This window comes from Serinus canaria, chromosome 2 (genome assembly GCF_022539315.1).
Source record: "Serinus canaria isolate serCan28SL12 chromosome 2, serCan2020, whole genome shotgun sequence".
Taxonomy (NCBI): Eukaryota; Metazoa; Chordata; class Aves; order Passeriformes; family Fringillidae; genus Serinus; species Serinus canaria.
The window spans coordinates 80,211,420-80,224,219 of record NC_066315.1 but is presented as its reverse complement, the minus strand read 5'-3'; positions in this window follow the sequence as shown (position 1 = coordinate 80,224,219).

Genomic DNA, 12,800 nt, shown 5'->3' with positions numbered 1-12,800 from the left:
TTTTCCAGTTAATTTTTTGAGACAGAATCCCTACATTATCCATTCCTAGTGAGATGGGCACCTGCTGAGGGGTTTGGTTTAGGGGAGAGACCTCTTCCACAGCCTCACCTGGAGTGCACTGACAAGTAGCAATTTCACTGAGGGCTTGCTCCTGATCTGCCATTCAACTGCAGGGCTTGTCCTGCCTTCCTCATTACCAGGGAATATGTCACGTACTGTGTATCACATGCATGTTTGAGAATCCCTGACCTCCATTCCCTGAGCGCTGGGCACAGGACAGCTGTTGGAGGCCCCAGAGCTGCTGCACTACCAATGAAGTCCACACTAGTGCATTTCAGGACCTCCATAATTTAACACCTACACCTCTCTCACCCACACTGCACTCATTTGGTCCAGCTGGCAAACAAGATGCTGGTCAAAGTCAACACTGAGAGAATATGGAAACATGATGTAAGCAATACTGCCTTAGTGTCTTGGAAAGTTTGGTCCCAGGCTGAGGAGAAGGTAGAGCTGGGAAGGATAAGGGGTTGTGCGGAAGGTGTTTTTGAGGTCTTATTTTACTTCTCATGATCCAGCTCTGGTTTTGTTAGCGATAAATTTAATGAATATCTCTCATTTAAGCATGTTTTGCCTGTGACAGTATTGGTGAGTGATCTCTTCTGGTCCTTATTTCAACCCATGAACCCTTCATTATACCTTTCATTATATTTTCTCTTCTCTGTCCAGCAGTGGAGGAGGAGTGATAGAGGAGTTTTGGTGGGTGTCTGACATCCAGCCAGGGTCAACCCACTACAGTGACACACACAAGCATTGGGAATGGCCTATGATATGTAACAAATACTGTTTGAAAATGTGTCCTTTTCCTCCTCTGAATTATGGTTGGTTTAGCATGATGAATATCCTGTCTCCTGCATGTTTGGCTCAGAATAGGCAGTACACAGAAAAATAGTAGAGCATGAAAATTTCCAACAGCCAGACATGGCAGCCAGTGTCACAAGGTCATAGCAGTGGAAACTTCATGAGGAACAGCTGGACTGAAGCAACTACAGTAAAGGGAAATAGTCAAGAAGGGCTCTCCTTTTCATTCTTCTTTCTCTTCCCTTATTGCTCATCCTCAGCGTACACACAGCAGGCTGTTTCACTCACATCAAAACTGCAGCTCTTCAAGTACAGGCATACACAGCTCTAAAGGATCAGGTCTGATCTCCTAATAGAGAGTGCTCTGTAGTCAGATGATGCCAGATGTATGGTTGCAAAGGAATACTGCCCCTCCAAAGGGAAATTCACCATCTTTCAGCAAGTGCTCTAAGAACCACGGAGGGAACTAGCTCTCTCAACACACTTTCAGCAGGACATTCAGTTTCTCAAGTGCTGACTTTAGTGTGAACCCTTTTTCACAATGTCCCTGACTAATGACTCTGATGATTTCCACAGCAGCTGGGTGAGGTCTGTACTCCTGTTGCAGGGTTAGGCAGCCCCACACAGGTCTTCTTTACTTCCCATTCTATATTACCAGAGGCTCCAAAAGCATTTAGGGGGAGGAAGATTTGATGCCATTTGGACCCAACAGACCACTCTTTGAAGGTGTGGAGGGTTATCAGCTGGGGTATGTGTGAGAGAAAGTTGTTGAAATATGAATGTCAGGTTCCTTTACTTAAAGTGCCTAAAATGACACTGCTCTTTTAATATTGTAATCTATAGCAATGTTCAGTTTGTCTCTGTATTTTCAAACTGACCACAAGCATTTACTCAGAACATCTGTGACAGCAGCTTTTCAGAGCAGTCACGATCCCTTCATTTCCAATGCTATATTTTGCTCAGCTTTTTCAGATCCAGTTCTGTGCCTGATGCTGGGGAGCCACTCTTTGACTTTCCCTATTGCCCTTCTGCTTCTTCTGTTAATAATTCTGTGAGGTGCCAACACTTTTCTCCCCCCACCCTCAGCAGGCAGGCCAGTCTGCAGGGTACTACAAGGTGTGGGCTGCCTCCCAGGAGAGCTGGGGCCCTGCCCTCTCCCTGGCACAGGCAGGGTGCTCAGAGGAGTCCACCAGCTGCACAGACCATTTGTGCTCTGAGGTCATTCAATGCTACCCCATCACTGAGGAATCTGCTGGCCGCCTTCCTGACAATGCAGTACAGTGTCCCACCTCGCTTCCCAGCTAACACAACAGTCACACTGAGCCTGGGCCCTGCTCCCCAGAAGTGCTTCCCAGCTATGTTCCCCATCTTTGTAAAAGCCCCTCACACCTGAAACCTCTGGTCACCCACTGAACACCACCCTGCATCAAAGCATTCTCCTTGGTCCCAGCCTACTCCATTCATGTTGCTGTTAGGTGCATTGGGTGCAGAATGATTGCAAGAGGCAGTGCTAATCCAATGGAATCCATGAGCACTGCTCCCAGTGCCTCAGAACAATGCTGGGTCAGTGCCCTTCCAGCCCAGCACAGGGACAGGGGTCCACAATACCTGTATTTTTAACCTTTTCTATCTCTCCCAGCCTGTCCTCCAGTGCTTAAAATATAAAATATTCTGTAAACATGGTGTACATCAGCCTTCTCCCTGAAACTTAATGGCTTATTTGTCACCACAGGTACAGGTAAGAACTGTTCAGAAGGCAACTCAGCTTGCAGCTCCCACCCTGGCCTGGTAAGGTGGTGCCACTGCAGGAGACTGAGTTGGCTAGGGCTCCAGATGATTTAATGACAGATACTGGGAAGGGAAGAGTTATATTGAGGTTTTGCAGGGAAAAGGGATAGACTTGCAGAAGAAGAGTGGACTTGGGTGGTGGGGCATGTAAAACAACATGTTTTACTGGGAAAGTTTTCTTCAGTCAGGGCAGAGAGATGGGACAACTGCTCCTAAGCATCTGGGATCCAGGAGGCAAGGGAGAAGAGGCTGGCAGGACAAGGTCTCTCCAGCGAAGTCTTGTCCCAGTTTCTTACAAGGGGAGAGCAGGCAGGCCCAGGGATGGACTTGTGTGCAAATGAGAGTCCAGATCATCAGGCAAGCAGGTCCAAGGTCCAGGTGAGAAGTTGGTTAGTAGGTCAGTATCACTCCTGGTGGTGGCATTCAGTGCCAGTCCAGTGATTGCCAGGCAGGTATGAGGTCAAGCCAGGAAGTCTGTTCAGTCGCCAGGGTCAGACGAACAGTGAAAATGGCCATGCACAGCTGGGAAGATAGACCACATTACAGCTCAGGCAGGGACTAAAAGCCCAGGGCTGAGGTGAAATGGGTTTCTTGGTCCCATGGGAAGATGTTGCTGTGGGAGATCCAGGAGATGCTGGTCAGGGCCATCAAAACTTATCAGTAACCTTGAAGGAAGGCAAAATGATGGTTCCTGCCTACCTCTCAATTCTTTGGCAGCTTCTTGCCTGTCTCTAGCAATGGTCTGGAAGGCAAAGGCTCCAGTTCCCTGAGGAAGGCTGACCCTACCTCATTTCTACAGCTTCATCTGCACAGAGAAGAAGGCCAGCACCCTGCAAAACATCTTCCACCAATCAGCTCCTAGGGACCACTTCTGCTGGGACACTGTTCCCAGTGTTGCTATCTGTCTAATGTCAAGGCATTGCACTTTTCTCCTCTGGGGCTGTCCAAAAAATTGCAAGGAAGGGAGGCAGGGAGTTCAGTCACTCCCCTAGGTCATCCACAAAGCTGCTGAATAAAACCACTCCTAAGAGTAATACATGAGCTATGCTTAGAGGAAAAACTGACTGCTCTCTCAAGGCTCCTGTGGAGGGAAAGTGAAGGGGGAGGACCTGATCTCTTCTTCGTAGGTTCCAGTGACAGGACAGTTCAAAGCTGTGCCAGTGTAGGTTCAAACTGGGCATGAAGAAGATTTTTTATTACCAAGAGGGTCATAAACCACTGGAACAGGTTCCTAGAGAAGTGGCCACTGCCACCAAGCCTGTCAGTGTTTAAGAGGTATTTGGACAATGCCCTTAATAACATGCTTTAACTCTGACCTTTAAGTGGTCAGGCAGTTGGACTGGATAATCCTTCTCTTTTGTCTTGTCTGTCTCTTTCTCTTCTCTTTTCTCTTCCATTCTTCTCATCTTCTCTTTCTCTTCTCTTCTATTTTCTTCTCTTCGCTTCTCTCTCTTCTCTTCTCCTTCTCTTCTCTTCTCTTCTCTTCTCTTCTCTTCTCTCTCTTCTCTTCTCTTTCTCTTACGCTTCTCTTCTCTCTCTCCTCTTCTTCTTCTCGTTCCTTCTCTTCTCTGGTGGGCAAAAGCTTCTCTTCTCTTCCTTCTCTTACTCTTCTCGTCTCGTGAGATCTCTGGTCTCTCGAGTCAGAGGTCTCTTCTCTTCTCTTCTCGGAAATACCTCAAACAAAACAACCGTCAAATCCTAATAACGAATCCAACAGGCAGTACAAATCACTCACAAAAAAATCCTCGTCACATCCCAAAAAAACAAACCTAAAACGAATCACTCTCCTCGCCTCTCCTCTCCTCCCTCTCTCTCGTCCTCTCCTCTCTCTGAAGCAACTCTCCTCTCCTCCCTCGGTCCAATACATCCGTCTCCGGTGCTCCTCTCCTCTCCCTCCTCTCCTCTCCTCTCCTCTCCTCTCTCTCCTCTCCTCTCCTCGGCCTCTCCTCTCCTCGCCTCTCCTCTCCTCTCCTCTCCGCTCCTCTCCTCTCTCTCCTCATAAAACTCTCCTCTACCCTCCCTCTCCTCGAGGCCTCAAATAGACCTCTACCTCGAATCCTCTCCTCTCTCTCCGGGGCTCGGGGGTGCTCTCGTCCTCAAGGGCCTCTCCTCTCACTCATCCTCTTCTCTTCACCCCCTCTTCCATGTCTCTATCTCTGTAAACTGGGGGCATCGGCTCCTCTCCGTCTCCTGCTCCTCGTCCTCTCCTCGTGACGCCAAAGAACACTGCTCCTCTCCTCTCCTCTCCTCTCCTCTCCTCTCCTCTCCTCTCCATCTCAACTGCTGCCGGTCTCCTCGTGCCAAATACTCCTCGAACAGGAAAACGATACAAGAACCCTCTTAATCAGCAAAAGTGGGGCGGGGGGGGGGGGGGGGGTGTGGGCTGGGGGCGGGGGGGGGGGGGAGCGGGGAGAGGGGGCGGAGGGGGGGGGGGCGGGGGTGGGTCGGGGGTGGGGGGAGGGGGGGGCGGGCTCAGGGGGATGCCGGGGGCGTCGGGAGGGGGGTGCGGGTCCTCGTCCGGGTTGGCCAGGGCGGCGGAGGGTCGCTCTGTGGGTCCGGAGTGCCGGGGCTCGGGGGGGGGGCGTGTGCCGTGCGGGGGAGGTGCGGCTCTGCCTCTCCTCTCCTTCCGGGCTGGGCCCTGAACTCTCCTCTCCTCTCCTCTCCTCTCCCGGTCCTCTCCGCTCCTGCTGCCCTCGGCACTCCGCTCCTCTCCTCTCCGCTCCTCTCCTCTCCTCTCCTCTCCTCTCCTCTCCTCTCCTCTCCCGCCTCTCCGCTCCTTCTCCCTCCTCTCCTCGCCCTCTCTCTCCTCTCCTCTCCTCTCCTCTCCTCTCCTCTCCTCTCCGCTCTCTCCCTCCCTTCTCTTCCTTCTCTCTCTTCTCTTCTCTCTCTCTCTTCTTCTCCACCCTAATAAGTGTGCCATACTCTCTTTTTGGCCTTATTGTCCTTTACTCAGCTTTCATTCCATGAAAGGACTTTCCTCCAACCCTTTAATTACTTCCTGTGCTTACTGAGACCCTCGCAGAAACCAGCATGGCAGTGATGTGGGATTTCCCTCTAGAGGAGCCACACTGGATCTTTCTCACAAGATTATCACCAAGTCTATTCTTCAGTCTTACCCTTTATAATAGACACCTGTCTGTTACTATGGATGGAAGTCAGACTCACCAGTAATTTTTTATAGTGAATGGGTTACACCAGCAATCCATCAGTGCTCAGGCACAGCGATACTAATGACAGACAGGTTATGCAGCTCTGCCGGCAGTTCGCAGTTTCACATTTGAATTCCTTCAGGACTTTCAGGCAAATGTCATGCAGTCCAAGTGACTTATTAACATTCAAAGTATCTGTCTGGTCTTACTTCCAACTGAGTTGTTGCCTCTGACCAATCTACTACAAATATGGCATTGGGAGTGAAATTGTTCCCACCAAACACTGCGCTCCACTGCTGGAAGGTAGGTTCTGTATCTACCTTCTTCTACAACTGTATCACTGTATGTAGTGGTATGTCTGACTTCCAGACAGATGTAAAAGAAAGCTTTAAAAATTCCTCAGCTCCTTGGGATAAACATTTAAAGTCTGACATCTTGACAAATTCACATCTTGAGCTAAATACATCTTTGTCACTTTCCCAGGACCATGGTTGCTGGCATATCTCTTGCTACATCTGCAAGGTTACTGGGGGAACAGGTAAGAAATCAAGACCGGTTTGGAAAAATGTAACCCAAATGGCACTAGGGGGTGATATTAAACTAAAGAAAAGTGCATTAATTGAACAGATTCATTTAGCCACTTTGAAATTCCGTTCCATAGAAGTGACCTGCTACATTCAAGAACTTCAAGACTTCATTTTTCTGAACCAGGGACCTTCTAGAGTCTGAGCTTCATCTTCCCTTGCCACTGTGGTCCAATGATCAATCTCTGGTGTGGGTTAACACTAAGTGAATACCTAGGTATATGAATAGCTGAGGACCTGGGACAACCAGGCAGACATACAGACAGACATACAGGTGATGCCTTGTGAAGGCTGACCTAGAACAGAGGCTAGACAGAGCTAAAGAATAAAGCAGGTATTTATTAGAAGGCCTCAATGGATGCACCTTTGGCAGCACAAGAGCCCAGCCAGGGCTACACCCAAAATGAACCCTAAAGGGTCACAAAATGGGCAACCAGCTATGAGGTTTCTCACTTTTATAAGTTCTTGTCCATTTATATATTAGAGTTAATTGTCCAATTATAGCTTTAGGTTTTGAAGGCCGCCTTTTCTCTCTTCAGTCCACCGTTGTTTATGCTCTTGGGCCTGAAATTTGGATCAGTTGTCCTTGGTGCCAAGCTAGAAAAGGAATTGTTTTGTCTAGCTATTCTGTGAAGAGAGCTTACCGTCCCTTAATATGAAGCTCAGAACTACACACTAAAGTAGTACAGAATCTGAAAAATATAAAAGCTAAAACCTGAGGCATCAGAGGCAGAATCTTAAGAGGCAGAAAAATCTCCTTAACCTGGATGAACACACATGGCAGGGGTAGGGATTTCAAGTTCAACATCCCTGCAACCACAATTCTTCTCCACAGAAACAAGGAGGCAGGACACCTGTGGCTGACTTGAGGATGACTGTGACCTCTGCTAGCTTGGGCTTGCCTTCTTATTATCCCACCCTCTAGGAGCTGTAGGATCTGTCAATTGCTGTGGGCTCCGGAGATTTTTCAGGTTACAAAGCCCATCCAGGGAACGGCCTTCTGAGAGATGATCTGTGGACATGACACAAGCTAGGTTATCCAGCTGAGCTTTGTTCCTAGGGGAGTTCAGATACAGTTTAAGTCTTCCAAAGAGAGAGTTTAGGTCTTCCAAAGAGATTTCATCAGCCTCACTGATCACATGGAAACAGGCTTCTCTCAAGGGAGGCTGAGAGTCTTCCATCATCAGAGAGCTAGAGAGAGCCACTGGTGTGGACATGTTAGCAGGGATTGTTCCAGAGATGAAAGGAGCCCAAAGAAAAAAAGTGCTTTTGGTACCTTGAGTCATATGTTGTCCATTAATCCGTAGTAACTCCACCAACTGAAACACACTTGCTTCAACTTGCAGCGTATTTTGGCTCAAATTGTACTTATATTCCAAAGGAGAAAAGTTCAGAATCATTCCAATAAAATTATTTGTAGTATGAAGATAAGCTTGACCTAGCATAGCAAAAAAACCACAACCCATAAAAACAAAATCAAACAAAACCAACCAACCAAAAAAACCCCGCAACCAAAGCAAATTAGTAAGACCTGGAATTCACTGTTCATTTCTCAAAGGTTTTTATTTCCTGGACAATTCTAAAGACATGTTTTCAAAAACTGGGGGGGGGGGGGGGCAGGGGTGGTGGGAGAGCAGGGAGGGGAGCAGGAGGGCAGCATTCTCAGACTTTCTAAAACCACCAATGTCAGTAATTCCTGGAGGAACCCAGAGCACCTAGAGTGTATCATTGCCCAACCATGTAGTTTCCTGAGATGCTGCTGCACCACTGTGCACATTTAGTTCAGTACCAGCTCAGTTCTACTGTAAAGCCTCATAGCACAGCTGAGCTAGCAGAGATCTCAGGCTTGGACTACAGGACACTTGTCTTCCCATGTGGGCACATCTATATAAATTAATTTAAGGCATCACTATCAGCATCAGTCTTCTGTTCAGATGAAATTCAAAGTGATTTTCTGCACAGCCCCTTATTTAGATTTGTGATCATGGCCAGCTGTCAGTGACAAGACAAGACAAGAAGTAGATAATTTGCTTCATTAGGAAAGACACAGATCAAAGCCTCTTCTATAACAACCACATAAACTGCTTAAAAACCATCTTTTGGTGTTCCTGCACTATACTCGGCTATTTCTTCTGAGGAGGAAATGTCTGGGGTATTTGTGATGATCTGGCTCTTCCATGAGAGTGCTGCCTGTGTAATGTTGTCCAGTGGCTCTCCACCACAGCTTGGAAAGATGAACACTCACCAGCTAATAAGTTATTTTATTTCAGTGATCTCATGTTTAAAGCATCATTTCCTTAGTCTTAGGCTCTCCCACGGGGTCAGTAAATTCCACATTCAAAGAAGATTTTAATTCCTTGGTGAGTGACAAGCTGGAATGGCAATTTGAGCCCTAATCCCTCTTTTGAGTGGTGAATAAAGCATCTTGTCATTAGTACATCAGACAGATGCTATCAGAGATATCATGGGAATAGCAAACACCATCAATCTGAGCCAGCTGGAAAGCAATAAGGCTTGGAATGGTACCTTCTCCACCCCATCAGCCTGCAGGGAACTGCCAAGCCCTCCCCACCTCCCTCTTACTGGTATAATCTAAACCAATAGAGACATCTTTCTTTTCCTCTCTCTTCCAGCTCTTTTTCCTGACTTCAGACTCACCATTCCCTAATTTACATGGGGGAAAGAAATAATTAATTGTTCCTCCTTATTAATTTCTGATTTACCTCTTGCTTTGCATTGCTTACCTTGACTTTCTACCAAAATATCCTGACACATTTCTCTTCAGCCCCCTTTGCATGTACCACCTGGCATCAGCCCAGCAGCAAAAGTACATTTGGAGAGTCAATGAAACTAGGGCTCAGCAAGGAAAGGGGTGGGTGAGAAAAATCCCAGGTGGCAATTTTTCCCCAAGAAGTTTTTGTCTTACTGAGGAGTAACATCCATCATCTCACAATTTTGCTTTCTGGCATTATCTTGGGTTGAGCAATTCCTGGGAATTTAACTTTGAACTTTGGCATACGATCTACAAATCACCCAGCAACAGCCATGGAGCAACAGAAGGCCACCTGTCTCCTAAAGTGCCATTGCTCACAATGTGTTGGGGAAAGGCTTAGTGACAGCAAGAAGTGTTTATCTCCTCAAATCTCTTGGGCACCCAGCAAGAGAAATGTGCCCTGCTTTGCCTCTCCAGTGCTGACTCACTGCCTCTCCTTTGAAGCAGATCTCCCTTTGTCTCTCTCCACAGGGAGACTCTACCTCCACCTAGTACTGCTGAATTTTTGCTCCTCTTTAATGGGGACATCTCTGCTAACATTATATAGTGTTCAGTCAGGGCTGACTCCTGGTTCATTAAGTCAGGAAAGTGGAGCAGAGGCATGGGATACCTGTGACTTTCAGGAGACACCATCACTGCCAGTATTTTTTTCCCCACCTGAGCACACCACATCTGCATTTCCTACCTAACCTCTCCCTTTTTTCTTTTCTATTTTCTTTTCTATATCACTTTTTATTTGCCTAATTTCCATTTGGCTGTCCTCACAGAGACTTATTCAACAGATTCTTAGTAAAGAAAACCAACAGTTAGGATGAACATGGACCAGTGATCTTCAAAGGTCAGTCTCAGGTCTCCTTTTCTCCTCTTCACTCAGTGTCACTTTTGCTTTGAGCTGAAGTTCTGGAACACTCTACTTTTGCCACAACTCTGATTTTAAACAACCAACACCACTCTCTGCTCTCTTCAGTGCCTACCTCCCACACTTTTCCTTTTCACAGCCAACTATGCTCTCCCTCCTCTACCCACCAGATAACTCTTCACTTTTTGTCTGTTCCAGCTTGGTCAGACTCCTCCTGCTTCCTTCCTCCCAGACCTACTGGAAAGATCCTAAAACTCTTTTTGTTCTGTGATCTCTGCTGCTCTGCTGAGTCACTGAAGTCACTTAGGTAGCCATAGGTAGCTGCTCACAATATTTAATCTGCAAAAAGTGACAAATGTGTGAGAGGGAGATGTTATGCAGACAGATGGTTAGGCCTGTGCCTCAGCAGTGTTTTGCAGAGGCAAAAAAGACAGAACTTCGTGCCCTCTAGCCCTGCTGCCAGTCACTGCAGCACAAGCCCAGTCCCACTTTGCTACGAATAATGACTCCAAGCTGATATAATCTGCTAAGATTGTTTAAGCAAAGCAGCCATCTGATGAGGCTCTGCAGCTTTAGCCCAGCTTGGGCTGTGAGCAGAACAAGTTCATGGTTTTTTGCAACAGCCTTGAGGCAGCCAGGCACAGCAGTGCTACCCTCTGCCTTGGTGCTACATAGCAAAGAGACATCAGCAAAGGGTGGGCTGAAAAGGAGCAGCAACAAATAATGTTGCTACAGGACATTGTTGCTCCCATTTTTGCAGCTCAGAGGGATTTTAATGATGTGATTTCACAGTCATATCAGCAAAGAAAGTTCCACCATTTTTTTATTTAGTTTGCCTAACACAATTTGTTATATGCTACTATAAAGAGAGAACATTTCTTCTGGTTATCACATCTGAAAGCACAGGTGTGGATATACAGCCTGTACACATCAGGAGCACCCCTGAGCAGGAGGCCACGTCTAATTTTACCTTGCCTGTGGAGCCAGAAGTTGGTTTCATCTGTAGTAGATAACACACATGAGTGAGTCTGTCCCTTTAATTTTCACCCAGGGTATATCTGTGTCTCAGAAAGAAAAATTCTGAGTGATTTTGGAGCTAAACCAGCTGGGTGAGGAAAACAGGGGAAGGGCAGGACAATAACAAGCTCTCAGTCTATTCAAGCCATCCAACAGGATCAACTTACCTTGCACTGCTAACCTACCCTGAGCTGCTACCCCACTGCTGTCCTACTGACAGGGAGAGCTTTCCCAGCTCACCACTCTCCAAAGCAGCATCACAGAGCACTGCAAACTACAGTTCTTGCAAATATATACAACAGGCAAGCTTATCCCTTCCTCCTGAATCTCTTTCTTCTTGCAAACAACCATGCCTAAAAATTACTTTCTGTTTTTTGCTCAAAGGAGTCAGAGAAAAAAGAAAGGGTTTTGCTTTACTGAAGGACATTTGGCTCAGCCACCCATCTAAAGTTTCTTAGCAATTTCCTTAATTTTCTAAGGATTCTGAGGGGAAAAAAAAAAGAACTTTAAAGAAGTTAACTTTAAATCGTCAACAATCTATAAGCTCAACACCTGGAAGTAAAACTGAAGAACAGTTTATTAGTGCAGTTGGAATAACTGGCAATCCCCCTAACAAATAACATTAGCATAGCTTTGCTGAAGTTCTGGGCAAACTACCAGCCCAGATGTGAAATTTCCTCATAAGCTCTTAATACAGCAGTGGCAAGAAAGGAAGGAAAGGAAATAATTGTCACAGGTGTCACCATCTGCTCCACTGATGGCCTGAAAGGGGAACTTTGTTTTGGATCTTCATAAGCCCATTCCACTCCTTACTTTCTAAAATTTAGCATTCTGTTATTCACTGGGCTTTGATAAACTTCAGTGCCAAACATTAGAAACCAGAAAAATAAGTGAAGTGTGCTGGAGGTTTCTGAAGGTATAAAGAAGAAGTAGGTACCAAATTCCCATTGCTCTTCCAATGGGAGCTCTGACTAAAGTGATTTAAGTGGCTCTACCTTAATTTTTTTTACCTCAAATAAAATGAAACTAGATTGTTTTGTGTCCCTGTGACAAAACAACCTACCTCAAAAAATTGTGTCTTCAGTGCACCTTTCTAGAGCCTAAGCTGCCACTCCTGGTCTGTGGCAAAACACATTGAAATCTCATTAGTTAAAGGTAGGGAGTCCAGTTTGATCACAACCAGTCCTAAACAGCAAACTTAGTATGCCTGTGAATGTGGCCAAAATGAGTTACAACAAGGCATTCAGATGGACTGGACCTGAATCTATTGGTGTAGTCATCCCTATCACATCTTCCATCAATTCTCCAAATTCCATCAAGTTCAAATTCTGGTCAGGCTTCTAGCCCTGAAGCCTCACTAATCCAGCATAGCAATCATTCAGCTCCTTCCCTAGGGCCTGCTTTGAAGAAAAAATAAGAAAAAAAAAAGCCCTTTCAAGACCTAGCAGCAGAGTTCCTTGGAATCAGAGTTTGCAGCTGAGGAAAAACTGCTCCCCACATTCGTGCAGTTGGTGCTGTACAGAGGGACACGTATTTAAAACACGTGCATAGTCTCTTATAATGTACCATAAATCATAAATGCCCTCCTGCCTGCAGGCCAGAAGGTGGAGGGCATTTTTTTATACTGAATGAGTGTACATTATTTTATGGGAATATTGGCACTGCTATGTATGTATGTCCACGGGAGGGGAGGTTGTGGGTTGAGGGGAGCAGGAGTGCTTTCCTTTGTCTTTGCTGACTATGGCCTCCACACTAAAAGCCCATTCCAATTT